Source organism: Taudactylus pleione, unplaced genomic scaffold, assembly GCF_031769625.1.
Source record: "Taudactylus pleione unplaced genomic scaffold, aTauple2 ptg000862l, whole genome shotgun sequence".
NCBI classification, from domain to species: domain Eukaryota; kingdom Metazoa; phylum Chordata; class Amphibia; order Anura; family Myobatrachidae; genus Taudactylus; species Taudactylus pleione.
In genome coordinates this window covers 368,692-393,037 of record NW_028285264.1, presented here as the reverse complement: position 1 = coordinate 393,037, position 24,346 = coordinate 368,692, and the positions used below count along the sequence as shown (strand labels likewise).

Here is a 24,346-nt window from a genome sequence, read left to right as displayed (position 1 = left end):
TCGTTAAGAAGCGTTCGCTCACAGGTGGTGATGTTTTGAAATGTGTGCATGTGCAAACTAATGCGAGCGAACGGGAAGCCTTCTGTGCCATCTGACTCGTGCACATGCCCTTGTGTGCCCCCAGACCCCCCACATACCCCTCTGTGTGGATACATCATCCGGATCATGCTCAGAAATTGACTTCTGTCTTTGGGAAATATGCAGTAAGCTGAGATCCTCCAGAGCCGTGCGCATTGCGACATATGTATGAGATCCAGGATCAGCCCCCTGTGTGCTAATATCTGCACTGTAACCTTATCTGTGGATTATCATCACCACAAGCAAATTTTTGCCTCATGTAAAATGTCACAATAATCTTCTGGGTTTCTTCCTGTTGTCACGCAACAAATTCCGGACTTTAGGATGAGTCAGCGGAGGGCGTTGGAGAGGTATATAATGGTGCCCAGCTGTGGATGTGCCTCATCTGCATCACAGGAGAGAGAGGTGAGTGTGAGACATTGTTTGTGTGAACTCAGGAAATGGGGCTGGTTGTGCCATACTGGGATTCAGCATCTTACTATAATATTCTGTTATCTCATTATATACCACATGTCCTACTTACCTCAGGCTCTGACAACCTACTACAGTACATGTCCTACTTACCTCAGGCTCTGACATCCTCCTACAGTACATGTCCTACTTACCTCAGGCTCTGACACCCTCGTACAGTACATGTCCTACTTACCTCAGCTCTGACACCGTCCTACAGTACATGTCCTACTTACCTCAGGCTCTGACACCCTCCTACAGTACATGTCCTACTTACCTCAGGCTCTGACACCCTCCGACAGTACATGTCCTACTTACCTCAGGCTCTGACACCCTCCGACAGTACATGTCCTACTTACCTCAGGCTCTGACACCCTCCTACAGTACATCTGCTGCTTACCTCAGGCTCTCACACCATCTTACAGTACATGTCCTACTTACCTCAGACTCTCACACCCTCCTACAGTACATCTCCTACTTACCTCAGGCTCTGACACCCTCCAACAGTACATTTCCTTCTCACCTCAGGCTCTGACACCCTCCTAGAGTACATGTCCTACTTACCTCAGGCTCTGACACCTTCTAACTGTACATGTCCTACTTACCTCAATCTCTGACACCCTCCTACAGTACATGTGCTACTTACCTCAGGCTCTGACACCCTCCTACAGTATATGTGCCACTTACCTCAGGCTTTGACACCCTCCTACAGTACATGTGCTACTTACCTCAGGCTTTGACACCATCCTACAGTACATGTCCTACTTACCTCAGGCTCTGACACCCTCCTACAGTACATGTGCTACTTACCTCAGGCTCTGAAACCGTCCTACAGTACATGTGCTACTTACCACAGGCTCTGAGAACCGTCTACAGTACATGTCCTACTTACATCAGGCTCTGACAACCGCCTACAGTACATTTGCTACTTACATCAGGCTCTGACACCCTCATAGAGTACATGTGCTACTTACCTCAGGCTCTGACACCCTCCTACAGTACATGTGCTACTTACCTCAGGCTCTGACACCCTCATACAGTACATGTGCTACTTACCTCAGGCTCTGACACCCTCCTACAGTACATGTGCTGCTTACCTCAGGCTCTCACACTCTCTTCTACAGTACATGTCCTACTTACCTCTCACACCCTCCTAAAGTACATATCCTACTTACCTCTGGTTCTGACATCTTCCTACAGTACATGTCCTACTTACCTCAGGCTCTGACACCCTCCTACAGTACATGTCCTACTTACCTCAGACTCTCACACCATCCTACAGTACATGTCCCATATACCTCAGGCTCTGACACCCTCCAACAGTATATGGGCTACTTACCTCAGACTCTCACACCCTCCTACAGTACATGTCCCACTTACCTCAGGCTCTGTCACCCTCCTACAGTACATGAGCTACTTAACTCAGGCTCTGACACCCATCTACAGTACATGTGCTACTTGCCTCAGGCTCTGACACCTTCCTACAGTACATGTCCTACTTATCTCAGGATTTGACACCCTTCTACAGTACATGTCCTACTTACCCCAGGCTCTGACACCCTCCTACAGTACATGTATTACTTACCTCAAGCTCTGACACCCTCCTACAGTATATGTCCTTCTTACCTCAGACTCTGACACCTTCCTACAGTACATGTCCTACTTATCTCAGGCTCTGACACCCTTCTACAGTACATGTGCTACATACCTCAGGCTCTGACACCCTCCTACAGAACATGTCCTACTTACCTCAGGCTCTGACACCCTTCTACAGTACATGTCCTACTTACCTCACACTCTGACACCCTCCTACAGTACATGTCCTACTTATCTCAAGCTCTGACACCCTTCTACAGTACATGTGCTACTTACCTCAGGGCTAAAACACCCCTACAGTACATGTCCTACTTATCTCAGGCTCTGACACCCTTCTACAGTACATGTGCTACTTACCTCAGGCTCAGACACCTTCCAACAGTACATGTCCTACTTACCTCAATCTCTGACACCCTCCTACAGTACATGTGCTACTTACCTCAGGCTCTGACACCCTCCTACAGTACATGTGCCACTTACCTCAGGCTTTGACACCCTCCTACAGTACATGTGCTACTTACCTCAGGCTTTGACACCATCCTACAGTACATGTCCTACTTACCTCAGGTTCTGACACCCTCCTACAGTACATGTGCTACTTACCTCAGGCTCTGAAACCATCCTACAGTACATGTGCTACTTACCTCAGGCTCTGAGATCCACCTACAGTACATGTCCTACTTACATCTGGCTCTGACACCCTCCTACAGTACATGCGCTACTTACCTCAGGCTCTGACACCCTCCTACAGTACATGTGCTACTTACCTCAGGCTCTGACACCCTCATACAGTACATGTGCTACTTACCTCAGGCTCTGACACCCTCCTACAGTACATGTGCTGCTTACCTCAGGCTCTCACATCCTCCTACAGTACATGTCCTACTTACCTCAGGCTCTGACACCATCCTACAGTACATGTCCTACTTACCTCAGACACTCACACCCTACTACTGTACATATCCCACTTACCTCATGCTCTGACATCCTCCTAGAGTACATGTCCTACTTACCTCATGCTCTGACATCCTCCTAAAGTACATGTCCTCCTTACCTCAGGCTCTGACATACTTCAACAGTACATGTGCTACTCACCTCAGGCTCTCACATCCTCCTACAGTACATGTGCTATTTACCACAGGCTCTGAAACCCTCCTACAATACATGTCCTACTCACCTCAGGCTCTCACACTCTCCTACAGTACATGTCCTACTTACCTATCATACCCTCCTAAAGTACATATCCTACTTACCTCTGGCTCTGACATCCTCCTACAGTACATGTCCAACTTACCTCAGGCTCTGACACCCTCCTACAGTACATGTCCTACTTACCTCAGACTCTCACACCATCCTACAGTACATGTCCCATATACCTCAGGCTCTGACACCCTCCAACAGTACATGGGCTACTTACCTCAGACTCTCACACCCTCCTACAGTACATGTCCCACTTACCTCAGGCTCTGTCACCCTCCTACAGTACATGTGCTACTTAAATTAGGCTCTGACACCCATCTACAGTACATGTGCTACTTACCTTAGGCTCTGACACCTTATTACAGTACATGTCCTACTTATCTCAGGCTTTGACACCCTTCTAAAGTACATGTACTACTTACCTCGGGCTCTGACACCCTCCTACAGAACATGTCCTACTTACCTCAGGCTCTGACACCCTTCTACAGTACATGTCCTACTTACCTCAGGCTCTGACACCCTCCTACAGTACATGTCCTACTTATCTCAAGCTCTGACACCCTTCTACAGTACATGTGCTACTTACCTCAGGTCTAAAACACCCCTACAGTACATGTCCTACATATCTCAGGCTTTGACACCCTTCTACAGTACATGTGCTACTTACCTCAGGCTCTGACACCCTCCTACAGAATATGTCCTACTTACCTCAGGCTCTGACACCCTTCTACAGTACATCTCCTACTTACCTCAGGCTCTGACACCCTCCTACAGTACATGTCCTACTTATCTCAAGCTCTGACACCCTTCTACAGTACATGTGCTACTTACCTCAGGTCTAAAACACCCCTATAGTACATGACCTACTTATCTCAGGCTCTGACACCCTTCTACAGTACATGTGCTACTTACCTCAGGCTCTGACACCCTCCTACAGTACATGTCCTACTTACCTCAGGCTCTGACACCCTTCTACAGTACATGTCCTACTTACCTCAGTTTCTAACACCCTCCTATAGTACATGTACTACATACCTCAGGCTTTGACACCCTCCTACAGTACAAGGGCTACTTACCTCAGACTCTCACACCCTCCTACAGTACATGTACTACTTACCTCAGGCTCTGACTCCCTCCTATAGTATATGTGCTACTTACCTCATGATCTGACACCTTCCTACAGTAGATGTGCTTTTTACCTCAGGCTCTGACATATTCCTACAGTACATGTCCTACTTACCTCAGGCTCTGACACCCTTCTATAGTACATGTGCTACTTACCTCAGACTCTGACACACTCCTACAGTACATGTGCTACTTACCTGAGGCTATTACCCCCTCCTACAGTACATGTGCTTCTTATCTCAGGCTCTGACCCCCTCCTACAATACTTGTGCTAGAAAACCTCAGGCTCTCACTCAATCCTACAGTACATGTGCTACTTACCTCAGGCTCTGACAACCTCCTACAGTACATGTCCTACTTACCTCTCACACCATCCTACAGTACATGTGCTACTCACCTCAGGCTCTGACACCCTCCTACAGTACATGTGCTACTTACCTTAGGCTCTCACATCCTCCTACAGTACATGTGCTACTTACCTCTCATACCCTCATACAGTACATGTCCTACTTCCCTCAGACTCTGACACCCTCCTACAGTACATGTGCTACTAACCTCTCACGCCCTCCTACAGTACATGTGCTACTTACTTCTCACCCCCTCATACAGTACATGAGCTACTTACCTCTCACACCCTCCTACAGTACATGTGCTATTTACTTCTCACACCCTCCTACAGTATATGTGCTACTTACCTCAGGTCTAAAACACCCCTACAGTACATGTCCTACTTATCTCAGGCTCTGACACCCTTCTACAGTACATGTGCTACTTACCTCAGGCTCTGACACCCTCCTACAGAATATGTCCTACTTACCTCAGGCTCTGACACCCTTTTCCAGTACATGTCCTACTTACCTCAGGCTCTGACACCCTCCTACAGTACATGTCCTACTTATCTCAAGCTCTGACACCCTTCTACAGTACAAGTGCTACTTACCTCAGGTCTAAAACACCCCTATAGTCCATGACCTACTTATCTCAGGCTCTGACACCCTTCTACAGTACATGTGCTACTTACCTCAGGCTCTGACACCCTCCTACAGTACATGTCCTACTTACCTCAGGCTCTGACACCCTTCTACAGTACATGTCCTACTTACCTCAGTTTCTGACACCCTCCTATAGTACATGTACTACATACCTCAGGCTCTGACACCCTCCTACAGTACATGTGCTACTTACCTCAAGCTCTGACAACTTCCGACAGTACATGTACTTCTTACCTCAGGCTCTGACACCCTCCTACAGTATATGTGCTACTTACCTCATGATCTGACACCTTCCTACAGTACATGTGCTTCTTACCTCAGGCTCTGACATATTCCTACAGTACATGTCCTACTTACCTCAGGCTCTGACACCCTTCTATAGTACATGTGCTACTTACCTCAGACTCTGAGACCCTCCTACAGTACATGTCCTACTTTCCTCAGACTCTGACACACTCCTACAGTACATGTGCTACTTTCCTGAGACTATTACCCCCTCCTACAGTACATGTGCTACTTACCTCAGGCTCTGACCCCCTCCTACAATACTTGTGCTACTTACCTCAGGCTCTCACTCAATCCTACAGTACATGTGCTACTTACCTCAGGCTCTGACAACCTCCTACAGTACATGTCCTACTTACCTCTCACACCATCCTACAGTACATGTGCTACTCACCTCAGGCTCTGACACCCTCCTACAGTACACGTGCTACTTACCTTAGGCTCTCACATCCTCCTACAGTACATGTGCTACCTACCTCTCATACCATCATACAGTACATTTCCTACTTACCTCTCACCCCCTCATACTGTACATGTCCTACTTACCTCAGACTCTGACACCCTCCTACAGTACGTGTGCTACTTACCTCTCACACCCTCATACAGTACATGTGCTACTTACCTCTCGCACCCTCCTACTGTACATGTGCTTCTTACCCCTCACACCCTCCTACAGTACATGTACTTCTTACCTCAGACTCTGACAGCCTCCTACAGTACATGTGTTATTTACTTATCACACCCTCCTACAGTACATGTGCTACTTACCTCAGGCTCTGACACCCTCCTACAGTACATGTGCTACTTACCTCAGGCTCTGACACCCTCCTACAGTACATTTCCCACATACCTCAGGCTCTGACACCCTCCTACAGTACATGTCCCACTTACCTCAGGCTCTGACATCCTCCTACAGTACGTGTCCTTCTTACCTCAGGCTCTGACATCCTCCTACAGTACATGTCCTACTTACCTCAGGCTCTGACACAATCTTACAGTAAATGTCCTACTTACCTCAGGCTCTGACACCCTCCTACAGTACATGGGCTACTTACCTCAGGCTCTGACACTCTCCAACAGAACATGGGCTACTTACCTCAGGCTCTGACACCCTCCTACAGCACATGTGCTACTTACCTCAGGCTCTGACACCCTCCTACAGTACATGTGCTACTTACCTCAGGATCTGACACCTTCCTACAGTACATGTGCTACTTATCTCAGGCTCTGATTCCCTCCCACAGTACATGTCCTACTTACCTCTCACGCCATCCTACAGTACATGTGCTATTTACCTCAGGCTCTGACACCCTCCTACAGTACATGTCCTACTTACCTAAGACTCTGACACCCTCCTACAGTACATGTCCTACTTACCTGAGGCTCTGACACCCTCCTACAGTACATGTGCTACTTACCTCAGGCTCTGACACCCTCCAGTACATGTGCTACATACCTCAGACTCTGACACCCACCTACAGTACATGTTCTACTTACCTCAGGCTCTGACACCCTCTTACAGTACATGTACTACTTACCTCAGGCTCTGATACCCTGCAACAGTACATGTGCTACTTACGTCAGGCTCTGACACCCTCCTAAAGAACATGTGCTACTTACCTCAGGCTCTGACATCCTCTTACAGTACATGTGCTACTTACCTCAGGCTCTGACACCCTCATACAGTACATGTCCCTCTTACCTCAGGCTCTGACATCCTCCTACAGTACATGTGCTACTTACCTCAGGCTCTGACACCCTCCTACAGTACATGTGCTACTTACCTCAGGATCTGACACCCTCCAATAGTACATGGGCTACTTACCTCAGGCTCTGACACCCTCCTACAGCACATGTGCTACTTACCTCAGGCTCTGACACCTTCCTACAGTACATGTGCTTTTTACCTCAGGCTCTGACACCTTCCTACAGTACATGTGCTACTTACCTCAGGCTCTCACACCCTCCTACAGTGCATGTGCTACTTACCTCAGGCTCTGACACCTTCCAACTGTACATGTCCTACTTACCTCAATCTATGACACCCTCCTACAGTACATGTGCTACTTACCTCAGGCTCTGACACCCTCCTACAGTACATGTGCCACTTACCTCAGGCTTTGACACCCTCCTACAGTACATGTGCTACTTACCTCTGGCTTTGACACCCTCCTACAGCACATGTGCTACTTACCTCAGGCTCTGACACCTTCCTACAGTATTAGTGCTTCTTACCTCAGTCTCTGACACCTTCCAACTGTACATGTCCTACTTACCTCAATCTATGACACCCTCCTACAGTACATGTGCTACTTACCTCAGGCTCTGAAACCCTCCTACAGTACATGTGCTACTTACCTCAGGATCTGACACACTCCAATAGTACATGGGCTACTTACCTCAGGCTCTGACACCCTCCTACAGCACATGTGCTACTTACCTCAGGCTCTGACACCTTCCTACAGTGCATGTGCTACTTACCTCAGGCTCTGACACCTTCCAACTGTACATGTCCTACTTACCTCAATCTATGACACCCTCCTACAGTACATGTGCTACTTACCTCAGGCTCTGACACCTTCCAACTGTAAATGTACTACTTACCTCAATCTCTGACACCCTCCTACAGTACATGTGCTACTTACCTCAGGCTCTGACACCCTCCTACAGTACATGTGCCACTTACCTCAGGCTTTGACACCCTCCTACAGTACATGTGCTACTTACCTCAGGGTTTGACACCATCCTACAGTACATGTCCTACTTACCTCAGGCTCTGACACCCTCCTACAGTACATGTCCTACTTACATCAGGCTCTGACAACCTCCTACAGTACATGTGATACTTAACTCAGGCTCTGAAACCGTCCTACAGTACATGTGCTACTTACCTCAGGCTCTGAGATCTACCTACAGTACATGTCCTACTTAAATCAGGCTTTGACAACCGCCTACAGTACATTTGCTACTTATATCTCAAGCTCTGACACCCTCCTACAGTACATGTGCTACTTACCTCAGGCTCTGACACCCTCCTACAGTACATGTGCTACTTACCTCAGGCTCTGACACCCTCATACAGTACATGTGCTACTTACCTCAGGCTCTGACACCCTCCTAAAGTACATGTGCAGCTTACCTCAGGCTCTCACATCCTCCTACAGTACATGTCCTACTTACCTCAGGCTCTGACATCCTCCTAAAGTACATGTCCTCCTTACCTCAGGCTCTGACACACTTCAACAGTACATGTCCTACTCACCTCAGGCTCTCACATCCTCCTACAGTACATGTGCTACTTACCTCAGGCTCTGACACCCTCCTACAATACATGTCCTACTCACCTCAGGCTCTCACACTCTCCTACAGTACATGTCCTACTTACCTCTCATACACTCCTATAGTACATATCCTACTTACCTCTGTCTCTGACATCCTCCTACAGTACATGTCCTACTTACCTCAGGCTCTGACACCCTCCTACAGTATATGTCCTACTTACCTCAGACTCTCACACCATCCTACAGTACATGTCCCACTTACCTCAGGCTCTGTCACCCTCCTACAGTACATGTGCTACTTAACTCAGGCTCTGACACCCATCTACAGTACATGTGCTACTTACCTCAGGCTCTGACACCTTATTACAGTACATGTCCTACTTATCTCAGGCTTTGACACCCTTCTACAGTACATGTGCTACTTACCTCGGGCTCTGACACCCTCCTACAGAACATGTCCTACTTACCTCAGGCTCTGACACCCTCCTACAGTACCTGTCCTACTTATCTCAAGCTCTGACACCCTTCTACAGTACATGTGCTACTTACCTCAGGTCTAAAACACCCCTATAGTACATGACCTACTTATCTCAGGCTCTGACACCCTTCTACAGTACATGTGCTACTTACCTCAGGCTCTAACACCCTCCTACAGTACATGTCCTACTTACCTCAGGCTCTGACTCCCTTCTACAGTACATGTCCTACTTACCTCTGTTTCTGACACCCTCCTATAGTACATGTACTACATACCTCAGGCTCTGACACCCTCCTACAGTACATGTGCTACTTACATCAAGCTCTGACAACTTCCTACAGTACATGTACTACTTACCTAAGGCTCTGACACCCTCCTACAGTATATGTGCTACTTACCTCATGATCTGACACCTTCCTACAGTACATGTGCTTCTTACCTCTGGCTCTGACATATTCCTACAGTACATGTCCTACTTACCTAAGACTCTGACACCCTCCTACAGTACATGTCCTACTTACCTGAGGCTCTGACACCCTCCTACAGTACATGTGCTACTTACCTCAGGCTCTGACACCCTCCAGTACATGTGCTACATACCTCAGACTCTGACACCCTCCTACAGTACATGTTCTACTTACCTCAGGCTCTGACACCCTCTTACAGTACATGTACTACTTACCTCAGGCTCTGATACCCTCCAACAGTACATGTGCTACTTACGTCAGGCTCTGACACCCTCCTACAGAACATGTGCTACTTACCTCAGGCTCTGACATCCTCTTACAGTACATGTGCTACTTACCTCAGGCTCTGACACCCTCATTCAGTACATGTCCGTCTTACCTCAGGCTCTGACATCCTCCTACAGTACATGTGCTACTTACCTCAGGATCTGACACCCTCCTACAGTACATGTGCTACTTACCTCAGGATCTGACACCCTCCAATAGAACATGGGCTACTTACCTCAGGCTCTGACACCCTCCTACAGCACATGTGCTACTTACCTCAGGCTCTGACACCTTCCTACAGTACATGTGCTTTTTACCTCAGGCTCTGACACCTTCCTACAGTACATGTGCTACTTACCTCAGGCTCTCACACCCTCCTACAGTGCATGTGCTACTTACCTCAGGCTCTGACACCTTCCAACTGTACATGTCCTACTTACCTCAATCTATGACACCCTCCTACAGTACATGTGCTACTTACCTCAGGCTCTGACACCCTCCTACAGTACATGTCCTACTTACCTCAGGCTCTGACACCCTCCTACAGTATATGTCCTACTTACCTCAGACTCTCACACCATCCTACAGTACATGTCCCACTTACCTCAGGCTCTGTCACCCTCCTACAGTACATGTGCTACTTAACTCAGGCTCTGACACCCATCTACAGTACATGTGCTACTTACCTCAGGCTCTGACACCTTATTACAGTACATGTCCTACTTATCTCAGGCTTTGACACCCTTCTACAGTACATGTGCTACTTACCTCGGGCTCTGACACCCTCCTACAGAACATGTCCTACTTACCTCAGGCTCTGACACCCTCCTACAGTACCTGTCCTACTTATCTCAAGCTCTGACACCCTTCTACAGTACATGTGCTACTTACCTCAGGTCTAAAACACCCCTATAGTACATGACCTACTTATCTCAGGCTCTGACACCCTTCTACAGTACATGTGCTACTTACCTCAGGCTCTAACACCCTCCTACAGTACATGTCCTACTTACCTCAGGCTCTGACTCCCTTCTACAGTACATGTCCTACTTACCTCTGTTTCTGACACCCTCCTATAGTACATGTACTACATACCTCAGGCTCTGACACCCTCCTACAGTACATGTGCTACTTACATCAAGCTCTGACAACTTCCTACAGTACATGTACTACTTACCTAAGGCTCTGACACCCTCCTACAGTATATGTGCTACTTACCTCATGATCTGACACCTTCCTACAGTACATGTGCTTCTTACCTCTGGCTCTGACATATTCCTACAGTACATGTCCTACTTACCTAAGACTCTGACACCCTCCTACAGTACATGTCCTACTTACCTGAGGCTCTGACACCCTCCTACAGTACATGTGCTACTTACCTCAGGCTCTGACACCCTCCAGTACATGTGCTACATACCTCAGACTCTGACACCCTCCTACAGTACATGTTCTACTTACCTCAGGCTCTGACACCCTCTTACAGTACATGTACTACTTACCTCAGGCTCTGATACCCTCCAACAGTACATGTGCTACTTACGTCAGGCTCTGACACCCTCCTACAGAACATGTGCTACTTACCTCAGGCTCTGACATCCTCTTACAGTACATGTGCTACTTACCTCAGGCTCTGACACCCTCATTCAGTACATGTCCGTCTTACCTCAGGCTCTGACATCCTCCTACAGTACATGTGCTACTTACCTCAGGATCTGACACCCTCCTACAGTACATGTGCTACTTACCTCAGGATCTGACACCCTCCAATAGAACATGGGCTACTTACCTCAGGCTCTGACACCCTCCTACAGCACATGTGCTACTTACCTCAGGCTCTGACACCTTCCTACAGTACATGTGCTTTTTACCTCAGGCTCTGACACCTTCCTACAGTACATGTGCTACTTACCTCAGGCTCTCACACCCTCCTACAGTGCATGTGCTACTTACCTCAGGCTCTGACACCTTCCAACTGTACATGTCCTACTTACCTCAATCTATGACACCCTCCTACAGTACATGTGCTACTTACCTCAGGCTCTGACACCCTCCTACAGTACATGTGCCACTTACCTCAGGCTTTGACACCCTCCTACAGTACATGTGCTACTTACCTCTGGCTTTGACACCCTCCTACAGCACATGTGCTACTTACCTCAGGCTCTGACACCTTCCTACAGTATTAGTGCTTCTTACCTCAGTCTCTGACACCTTCCAACTGTACATGTCCTACTTACCTCAATCTATGACACCCTCCTACAGTACATGTGCTACTTACCTCAGGCTCTGACACCCTCCTACAGTACATGTGCTACTTACCTCAGGCTCTGACACCCTCCTACAGCACATGTGCTACTTACCTCAGGCTCTGACACCTTCCTACAGTGCATGTGCTACTTACCTCAGGCTCTGACACCTTCCAACTGTACATGTCCTACTTACCTCAATCTATGACACCCTCCTACAGTACATATGCTACTTACCTCAGGCTCTGACACCTTCCAACTGTACATGTACTACTTACCTCAATCTCTGACACCCTCCTACAGTACATGTGCTACTTACCTCAGGCTCTGACACCCTCCTACAGTACATGTGCCACTTACCTCAGGCTTTGACACCCTCCTACAGTACATGTGCTACTTACCTCAGGGTTTGACACCATCCTACAGTACATGTCCTACTTACCTCAGGCTCTGACAGCCTCCTACAGTACATGTCCTACTTACCTCAGGCTCTGACAACCTCCTACAGTACATGTGCTACTTACCTCAAGCTCTGACAACTTCCGACAGTACATGTACTTCTTACCTCAGGCTCTGACACCCTCCTACAGTATATGTGCTACTTACCTCATGATCTGACACCTTCCTACAGTACATGTGCTTCTTACCTCAGGCTCTGACATATTCCTACAGTACATGTCCTACTTACCTCAGGCTCTGACACCCTTCTATAGTACATGTGCTACTTACCTCAGACTCTGACACCCTCCTACAGTACATGTCCTACTTTCCTCAGACTCTGACACACTCCTACAGTACTTGTGCTACTTTCCTGAGACTATTACCCCCTCCTACAGTACATGTGCTACTTACCTCAGGCTCTGACCCCCTCCTACAATACTTGTGCTACTTACCTCAGGCTCTCACTCAATCCTACAGTACATGTGCTACTTACCTCAGGCTCTAACAACCTCCTACAGTACATGTCCTACTTACCTCTCACACCATCCTACAGTACATGTGCTACTCACCTCAGGCTCTGACACCCTCCTACAGTACACGTGCTACTTACCTTAGGCTCTCACATCCTCCTACAGTACATGTGCTACCTACCTCTCATACCATCATACAGTACATGTCCTACTTACCTCTCACAACCTCATACTGTACATGGCCTACTTACCTCAGACTCTGACACCCTCCTACAGTACGTGTGCTACTTACCTCTCACACCCTCCTACAGTACATGTGCTACTTACCTCTCGCAAACTCCTACTGTACATGTGCTTCTTACCCCTCACACCCTCCTACAGTACATGTACTTCTTACCTTAGACTCTGACAGCCTCCTACAGTACATGTGTTATTTACTTATCACACCCTCCTACAGTACATGTGCTACTTACCTCAGGCTCTGACACCCTCCTACAGTACATGTGCTACTTACCTCAGGCTCTGACACCCTCCTACAGTACATGTCCCACTTACCTCAGGCTCTGACACCCTCCTACAGTACATGTCCCACTTACCTCAGGCTCTGACATCCTCCTACAGTACGTGTCCTACTTACCTCAGGCTCTGACATCCTCCTACAGTACATGTCCTACTTACCTCAGGCTCTGACACAATCTTACAGTAAATGTCCTACTTACCTCAGGCTCTGACACCCTCCTACAGTACATGGGCTACTTACCTCAGGCTCTGACACCCTCCAACAGAACATGGGCTACTTACCTCAGGCTCTGACACCCTCCTACAGCACATGTGCTACTTACCTCAGGCTCTGACACCCTCCTACAGTACATGTGCTACTTACCTCAGGATCTGACACCTTCCTACAGTACATGTGCTACTTATCTCAGGCTCTGATTCCCTCCCACAGTACATGTCCTACTTACCTCTCACGCCATCCTACAGTACATGTGCTATTTACCTCAGGCACTGACACCCTCCTACAGTACATGTCCTACTTACCTAAGACTCTGACACCCTCCTACAGTACATGTCCTACTTACCTGAGGCTCTGACACCCTCGTACAGTACATGTGCTACTCACCTCAGGCTCTGACACCCTCCAGTACATGTGCTACATACCTCAGACTCTGACACCCTCCTACAGTACATGTTCTACTTACCTCAGGCTCTGACACCCTCTTACAGTACATGTACTACTTACCTCAGGCTCTGATACCCTGCAACAGTACATGTGCTACTTACGTCAGGCTCTGACACCCTCCTACAGAACATGTGCTACTTACCTCAGGCTCTGACATCCTCTTACAGTACATGTGCTACTTACCTCAGGCTCTGACACCCTCATACAGTACATGTCCCTCTTACCTCAGGCTCTGACATCCTCCTACAGTACATGTGCTACTTACCTCAGGCTCTGACACCCTCCTACAGTACATGTGCTACTTACCTCAGGATCTGACACCCTCCAATAGTACATGGGCTACTTACCTCATGCTCTGACACCCTCCTACAGCACATGTGCTACTTACCTCAGGCTCTGACACCTTCCTACAGTACATGTGCTTTTTACCTCAGGCTCTGACACCTTCCTACAGTACATGTGCTACTTACCTCAGGCTCTCACACCCTCCTACAGTGCATGTGCTACTTACCTCAGGCTCTGACACCTTCCAACTGTACATGTCCTACTTACCTCAATCTATGACACCCTCCTACAGTACATGTGCTACTTATCTCAGGCTCTGACACCCTCCTACAGTACATGTGCCACTTACCTCAGGCTTTGACACCCTCCTACAGTACATGTGCTACTTACCTCTGGCTTTGACACCCTCCTACAGCACATGTGCTACTTACCTCAGGCTCTGACACCTTCCTACAGTATTAGTGCTTCTTACCTCAGTCTCTGACACCTTCCAACTGTACATGTCCTACTTACCTCAATCTATGACACCCTCCTACAGTACATGTGCTACTTACCTCAGGCTCTGACACCCTCCTACAGTACATGTGCTACTTACCTCAGGATCTGACACCCTCCAATAGTACATGGGCTACTTACCTCAGGCTCTGACACCCTCCTACAGCACATGTGCTACTTACCTCAGGCTCTGACACCTTCCTACAGTGCATGTGCTACTTACCTCAGGCTCTGACACCTTCCAACTGTACATGTCCTACTTACCTCAATCTATGACACCCTCCTACAGTACATGTGCTACTTACCTCAGGCTCTGACACCTTCCAACTGTACATGTACTACTTACCTCAATCTCTGACACCCTCCTACAGTACATGTGCTACTTACCTCAGGCTCTGACACCCTCCTACAGTACATGTGCCACTTACCTCAGGCTTTGACACCCTCCTACAGTACATGTGCTACTTACCTCAGGGTTTGACACCATCCTACAGTACATGTCCTACTTACCTCAGGCTCTGACACCCTCCTACAGTACATGTCCTACTTACCTCAGGCTCTGACAACCTCCTACAGTACATGTGATACTTAACTCAGGCTCTGAAACCGTCCTACAGTACATGTGCTACTTACCTCAGGCTCTGAGATCCACCTACAGTACATGTCCTACTTAAATCAGGCTTTGACAACCGCCTACAGTACATTTGCTACTTATATCTCAAGCTCTGACACCCTCCTACAGTACATGTGCTACTTACCTCAGGCTCTGACACCCTCCTACAGTACATGTGCTACTTACCTCAGGCTCTGACACCCTCATACAGTACATGTGCTACTTACCTCAGGCTCTGACACCCTCCTACAGTACATGTGCAGCTTACCTCAGGCTCTCACATCCTCCTACAGTACATGTCCTACTTACCTCAGGCTCTGACATCCTCCTAAAGTACATGTCCTCCTTACCTCAGGCTCTGACACACTTCAACAGTACATGTCCTACTCACCTCAGGCTCTCACATCCTCCTACAGTACATGTGCTACTTATCTCAGGCTCTGACACCCTCCTACAATACATGTCCTACTCACCTCAGGCTCTCACACTCTCCTACAGTACATGTCCTACTTACCTCTCATACACTCCTATAGTACATATCCTACTTACCTCTGTCTCTGACATCCTCCTACAGTACATGTCCTACTTACCTCAGGCTCTGACACCCTCCTACAGTATATGTCCTACTTACCTCAGACTCACACCATCCTACAGTACATGTCCCATATACCTCAGGCTCTGACACCCTCCAACAGTACATGGGCTACTTACCTCAGACTCTCACACCCTCCTACAGTACATGTCCCACTTACCTCAGGCTCTGTCACCCTCCTACAGTACATGTGCTACTTAACTCAGGCTCTGACACCCATCTACAGTACATGTGCTACTTACCTCAGGCTCTGACACCTTATTACAGTACATGTCCTACTTATCTCAGGCTTTGACACCCTTCTACAGTACATGTGCTACTTACCTCGGGCTCTGACACCCTCCTACAGAACATGTCCTACTTACCTCAGGCTCTGACACCCTCCTACAGTACCTGTCCTACTTATCTCAAGCTCTGACACCCTTCTACAGTACATGTGCTACTTACCTCAGGTCTAAAACACCCCTATAGTACATGACCTACTTATCTCAGGCTCTGACACCCTTCTACAGTACATGTGCTACTTACCTCAGGCTCTAACACCCTCCTACAGTACATGTCCTACTTACCTCAGGCTCTGACTCCCTTCTACAGTACATGTCCTACTTACCTCTGTTTCTGACACCCTCCTATAGTACATGTACTACATACCTCAGGCTCTGACACCCTCCTACAGTACATGTGCTACTTACATCAAGCTCTGACAACTTCCTACAGTACATGTACTACTTACCTCAGGCTCTGACACCCTCCTACAGTATATGTGCTACTTACCTCATGATCTGACACCTTCCTACAGTACATGTGCTTCTTACCTCAGGCTCTGACATATTCCTACAGTACATGTCCTACTTACCTCAGGCTCTGACACCCTTCTATAGTACATGTGCTACTTACCTCAGATTCTGACACCCTCCTACAGTACATGTCCTACTTACCTCAGACTCTGACACACTCCTACAGTACATGTGCTACTTACCTCAGACTCTGACACACTCCTACAGTACATGTGCTACTTACCTGAGGCTATTACCCCCTCCTACAGTACATGTGCTACTTATCTCAGGCTCTGACCCTCTCCTACAATACTTGTGCTACTTACAACAGGCTCTCACTCAATCCTACAGTACATGTGCTACTTACTTCAGGCTCTGACAACCTCCTACAGTACATGTCCTACTTACCTCTCACACCATCCTAAAGTACATGTGCTACTCCCCTCAGGCTCTCACACCCTCCTACAGTGCATGTGCTACTTACCTCAGGCTCTGACACCTTCCAACTGTACATGTCCTACTTACCTCAATCTATGACACCCTCCTACAGTACATGTGCTACTTACCTCAGGCTCTGACACCCTCCTACAGTACATGTGCCACTTACCTCAGGCTTTGACACCCTCCTACAGTACATGTGCTACTTACCTCAGGCTTTGACACCCTCCTACAGCACATGTGCTACTTACCTCAGGCTCTGACACCTTCCTACAGTATTAGTGCTTCTTACCTCAGTCTCTGATACCTTCCTACAGTACATGTGCTACTTGCCTCAGGCTCTGACACCTTCCAACTGTACATGTACTACTTACCTCAATCTCTGACACCCTCCTACAGTACATGTGCTACTTACCTCAGGCTCTGACACCCTCCTACAGTACATGTGCAGCTTACCTCAGGCTCTCACATCCTCCTACAGTACATGTCCTACTTACCTCAGGCTCTGACATCCTCCTAAAGTACATGTCCTCCTTACCTCAGGCTCTGACACACTTCAACAGTACATGTCCTACTCACCTCAGGCTCTCACATCCTCCTACAGTACATGTGCTACTTACCTCAGGCTCTGACACCCTCCTACAATACATGTCCTACTCACCTCAGGCTCTCACACTCTCCTACAGTACATGTCCTACTTACCTCTCATACACTCCTATAGTACATATCCTACTTACCTCTGTCTCTGACATCCTCCTACAGTACATGTCCTACTTACCTCAGGCTCTGACACCCTCCTACAGTATATGTCCTACTTACCTCAGACTCTCACACCATCCTACAGTACATGTCCCATATACCTCAGGCTCTGACACCCTCCAACAGTACATGGGCTACTTACCTCAGACTCTCACACCCTCCTACAGTACATGTCCCACTTACCTCAGGCTCTGTCACCCTCCTACAGTACATGTGCTACTTAACTCAGGCTCTGACACCCATCTACAGTACATGTGCTACTTACCTCAGGCTCTGACACCTTATTACAGTACATGTCCTACTTATCTCAGGCTTTGACACCCTTCTACAGTACATGTGCTACATACCTCGGGCTCTGACACCCTCCTACAGAACATGTCCTACTTACCTCAGGGTCTGACACCCTCCTACAGTACCTGTCCTACTTATCTCAAGCTCTGACACCCTTCTACAGTACATGTGCTACTTACCTCAGGTCTAAAACACCCCTATAGTACATAACCTACTTATCTCAGGCTCTGACACCCTTCTACAGTACATGTGCTACTTACCTCAGGCTCTAACACCCTCCTACAGTACATGTCCTACTTACCTCAGGCTCTGACTCCCTTCTACAGTACATGTCCTACTTACCTCTGTTTCTGACACCCTCCTATAGTACATGTACTACATACCTCAGGCTCTGACACCCTCCTACAGTACATGTGCTACTTACATCAAGCTCTGACAACTTCCTACAGTACATGTACTACTTACCTCAGGCTCTGACACCCTCCTACAGTATATGTGCTACTTACCTCATGATCTCACACCTTCCTACAGTACATGTGCTTCTTACCTCAGGCTCTGACATATTCCTACAGTACATGTCCTACTTACCTCAGGCTCTGACACCCTTCTATAGTACATGTGCTACTTACCTCAGATTCTGACACCCTCCTACAGTACATGTCCTACTTACCTCAGACTCTGACACACTCCTACAGTACATGTGCTACTTACCTCAGACTCTGACACACTCCTACAGTACATGTGCTACTTACCTGAGGCTATTACCCCCTCCTACAGTACATGTGCTACTTATCTCAGGCTCTGACCCTCTCCTACAATACTTGTGCTACTTACAACAGGCTCTCACTCAATCCTACAGTACATGTGCTACTTACTTCAGACTCTGACAACCTCCTACAGTACATGTCCTACTTACCTCTCACACCATCCTAAAGTACATGTGCTACTCCCCTCAGGCTCTCACACCCTCCTACAGTGCATGTGCTACTTACCTCAGGCTCTGACACCTTCCAACTGTACATGTCCTACTTACCTCAATCTATGACACCCTCCTACAGTACATGTGCTACTTACCTCAGGCTCTGACACCCTCCTACAGTACATGTGCCACTTACCTCAGGCTTTGACACCCTCCTACAGTACATGTGCTACTTACCTCAGGCTTTGACACCCTCCTACAGCACATGTGCTACTTACCTCAGGCTCTGACACCTTCCTACAGTATTAGTGCTTCTTACCTCAGTCTCTGATACCTTCCTACAGTACATGTGCTACTTACCTAAGGCTCTGACACCTTCCAACTGTACATGTACTACTTACCTCAATCTCTGACACCCTCCTACAGTACATGTGCTACTTACCTCAGGCTCTGACACCCTCCTACAGTACATGTGCCACTTACCTCAGGCTTTGACACCCTCCTACAGTACATGTGCTACTTACCTCAGGGTTTGACACCATCCTACAGTACATGTCCTACTTACCTCAGGCTCTGACACCCTCCTACAGTACATGTCCTACTTACCTCATGCTCTGACAACCTCCTACAGTTAATGTGATACTTAACTCAGGCTCTGAAACCGTCCTACAGTATATGTGCTACTTACCTCAGGCTCTGAGATCCACCTACAGTACATGTCCTACTTAAATCAGGCTTTGACAACCGCCTACAGTACATTTGCTACTTACATCTCAGGCTCTGACACCCTCCTACAGTACATGTGCTACTTACCTCAGGCTCTGACACCCTCCTACAGTACATGTGCTACTTACCTCAGGCTCTGACACCCTCATACAGTACATGTGCTACTTACCTCAGGCTCTGACACCCTCCTACAGTACATGTGCAGCTTACCTCAGGCTCTCACATCCTCCTACAGTACATGTCCTACTTACCTCAGGCTCTGACATCCTCCTAAAGTACATGTCCTCCTTACCTCAGGCTCTGACACACTTCAACAGTACATGTCCTACTCACCTCAGGCTCTCACATCCTCCTACAGTACATGTGCTACTTACCTCAGGCTCTGACACCCTCCTACAATACATGTCCTACTCACCTCAGGCTCTCACACTCTCCTACAGTACATGTCCTACTTACCTCTCAAACACTCCTATAGTACATATCCTACTTACCTCTGTCTCTGACATCCTCCTACAGTACATGTCCTACTTACCTCAGGCTCTGACACCCACCTACAGTACATGTCCTACTTACCTCAGACTCTCACACCATCCTACAGTACATGTCCCATATACCTCAGGCTCTGACACCCTCCAACAGTACATGGGCTACTTACCTCAGACTCTCACACCCTCCTACAGTACATGTCCCACTTACCTCAGGCTCTGTCAGCCTCCTACAGTACATGTGCTACTTAACTCAGGCTCTGACACCCATCTACAGAACATGTGCTACTTACCTCAGGCTCTGACACCTTATTACAGTACATGTCCTACTTATCTCAGGCTTTGACACCCTTCTACAGTACATGTGCTACTTACCTCGGGCTCTGACACCCTCCTACAGAACATGTCCTACTTACCTCAGGCTCTGACACCCTCCTACAGTACCTGTCCTACTTATCTCAAGCTCTGACACCCTTCTACAGTACATGTGCTACTTACCTCAGGTCTAAAACACCCCTATAGTACATGACCTACTTATCTCAGGCTCTGACTCCCTTCTACAGTACATGTCCTACTTACCTCTGTTTCTGACACCCTCCTATAGTACATGTACAACATACCTCAGGCTCTGACACCCTCATACAGTACATGTGCTACTTACCTCATGATCTGACACCTTCCTACAGTACAGGTGCTTCTTACCTCAGGCTCTGACATATTCCTACAGTACATGTCCTACTTACCTCAGGCTCTGACACCCTTCTATAGTACATGTGCTACTTACCTCAGATTCTGACACCCTCCTACAGTACATGTCCTACTTACCTCAGACTCTGACACACTCCTACAGTACATGTGCTACTTACCTCAGACTCTGACACACTCCTACAGTACATGTGCTACTTACCTGAGGCTATTACCCCCTTCTACAGTACATGTGCTACTTATCTCAGGCTCTGACCCCCTCCTACAATACTTGTGCTACTTACCTCAGGCTCTCACTCAATCCTACAGTACATGTGCTACTTACTTCAGGCTCTGACACACTCCTACAGTACATGTCCTACTTACCTCTCACACCATCCTACAGTACATGTGCTACTAACCTCATTCTCTGACACCCTCCTACAGTACATGTGCTACTTACCTTAGGCTCTCACATCCTCCTACAGTACATGTGCTACTTACCTCTCATACCCTCATACAGTACATGTCCTACTTCCCTCAGACTCTGACACCCTCCTACAGTACATGTGTTACTAACCTCTCACGCCCTCCTACAGTACATGTGCTACTTACCTCTCACCCCCTCATACAGTACATGTGCTACTTACCTCTCACACCCTCCTACAGTACATGTGGTATTTACTTCTCACACCCTCCTACAGTACATGTGCTTCTTACTTCTCACACCCTTCTACAGTACATGTCCCACTTACCTCAGGCTCTGACTTCCTCCTATAGTACGTGTCCTACTTACCTCAGGCTCTGACATCCTCCTACAGTACATGTCCTACTTACCTCAGGCTCTGACACAATCTTACAGTAAATGCCCTACTTATCTCAGGCTCTGACACCCTCCTACAGTACATGTGCTACTTACCTCAGGCTCTGACACCCTCCAACAGAACATGGGCTACTTACCTCAGGCTCTGACACTCTCCTACAGCACATGGGCTACTTACCTCAGGCTCTGACACCCTCCTACAGTACATGTGCTACTTACCTCAGGATCTGACACCTTCCTACAGTACATGTGCTACTTACGTCAGGCTCTGACTCCCTCCTACAGTACATGTCCTACTTACCTCTCACGCCATCCTACAGTACATGTGCTATTTACCTCAGGCTCTGACACCCTCCTACAGTACATGTCCTACTTACCTCAGACTCTGACACCCTCCTACAGTACATGTCCTACTTACCTCAGGCTCTGACACCCTCCTACAGTACATGTTCTACTTACCTCAGGCTCTGACACACTCTTACAGTACATGTGCTACTTACCTCAGGCTCTGACACCCTCCTACAGCACATGTGCTTCTTACCTCAGTCTCTGACACCTTCCTACAGTACATGTGCTACTTACCCCAGGCTCTGACACCTTCCAAATGTACATGTACTTCTTACCTCAATCTCTGACACCCTCCTACAGTACATGTGCTACTTACCTCAGACTCTGACACCCTCCTACAGTACATGTGCCACTTACCTCAGGCTTTGACACCCTCCTACAGTACATGTGCTACTTACCTCAGGGTTTGACACCATCCTACAGTACATGTCCTACTTACCTCAGGCTCTGACAACCTCCTACAGTACATGTGCTACTTACCTCAGGCTCTGAAACCGTCCTACAGTACATGTGCTACTTACCTCAGGCTCTGAGATCCACCTACAGTACATGTCCTACTTAAATCAGGCTCTGACAACCGCCTACAGTACATTTGCTACTTATATCTGGCTCTGACACCCTCCTACAGTACATGTGCTACTTACCTCAGGCTCTGACACCCATCTACAGAACATGTGCTACTTACCTCAGGCTCTGACACCTTATTACAGTACATGTCCTACTAATCTCAGGCTTTGACACCCTTCTACAGTACATGTGCTACTTACCTCGGGCTCTGACACCCTCCTACAGAACATGTCCTACTTACCTCAGGCTCTGACACCCTCCTACAGTACCTGACCTACTTATCTCAGGCTCTGACACCCTTCTACAGTACATGTGCTACTTACCTCAGGCTCTAACACCCTCCTACAGTACATGTCCTACTTACCTCAGGCTCTGACTCCCTTCTACAGTACATGTCCTACTTACCTCTGTTTCTGACACCCTCCTATAGTACATGTACTACATACCTCAGGCTCTGACACCCTCCTACAGTACATGTGCTACTTACATCAAGCTCTGACAACTTCCTACAGTACATGTACTACTTACCTCAGGCTCTGACACCCTCCTACAGTATATGTGCTACTTACCTCATGATCTGACACCTTCCTACAGTACATGTGCTTCTTACCTCAGGCTCTGACATATTCCTACAGTACATGTCCTACTTACCTCAGGCTCTGACACCCTTCTATAGTACATGTGCTACTTACCTCAGATTCTGACACCCTCCTACAGTACATGTCCTACTTACCTCAGACTCTGACACACTCCTACAGTACATGTGCTACTTACCTCAGACTCTGACACACTCCTACAGTACATGTGCTACTTACCTGAGGCTATTACCCCCTCCTACAGTACATGTGCTACTTATCTCAGGCTCTGACCCCCTCCTACAATACTTGTGCTACTCACCTCAGGCTCTCACATCCTCCTACAGTACATGTGCTACTTACCTCAGGCTCTGACACCCTCCTACAATACATGTCCTACTCACCTCA

General features: G+C 47.9%; 1 protein-coding gene across 1 annotated transcript in view; it reads left to right on the top strand.

Moving 5' to 3' along the window:
• The first annotated feature begins 442 nt into the window (after nt 1-442).
• The window catches only part of LOC148474242 (resistin-like), a 204,088-nt gene continuing 180,184 nt past the window's right edge, over nt 443-24,346 (top strand). Inside the window, exon 1 of the mRNA XM_088458896.1 lies at nt 443-483. The gene's annotated coding sequence lies outside the window, so the exon portion shown is untranslated. The remainder of the gene's footprint in view (nt 484-24,346) is intronic.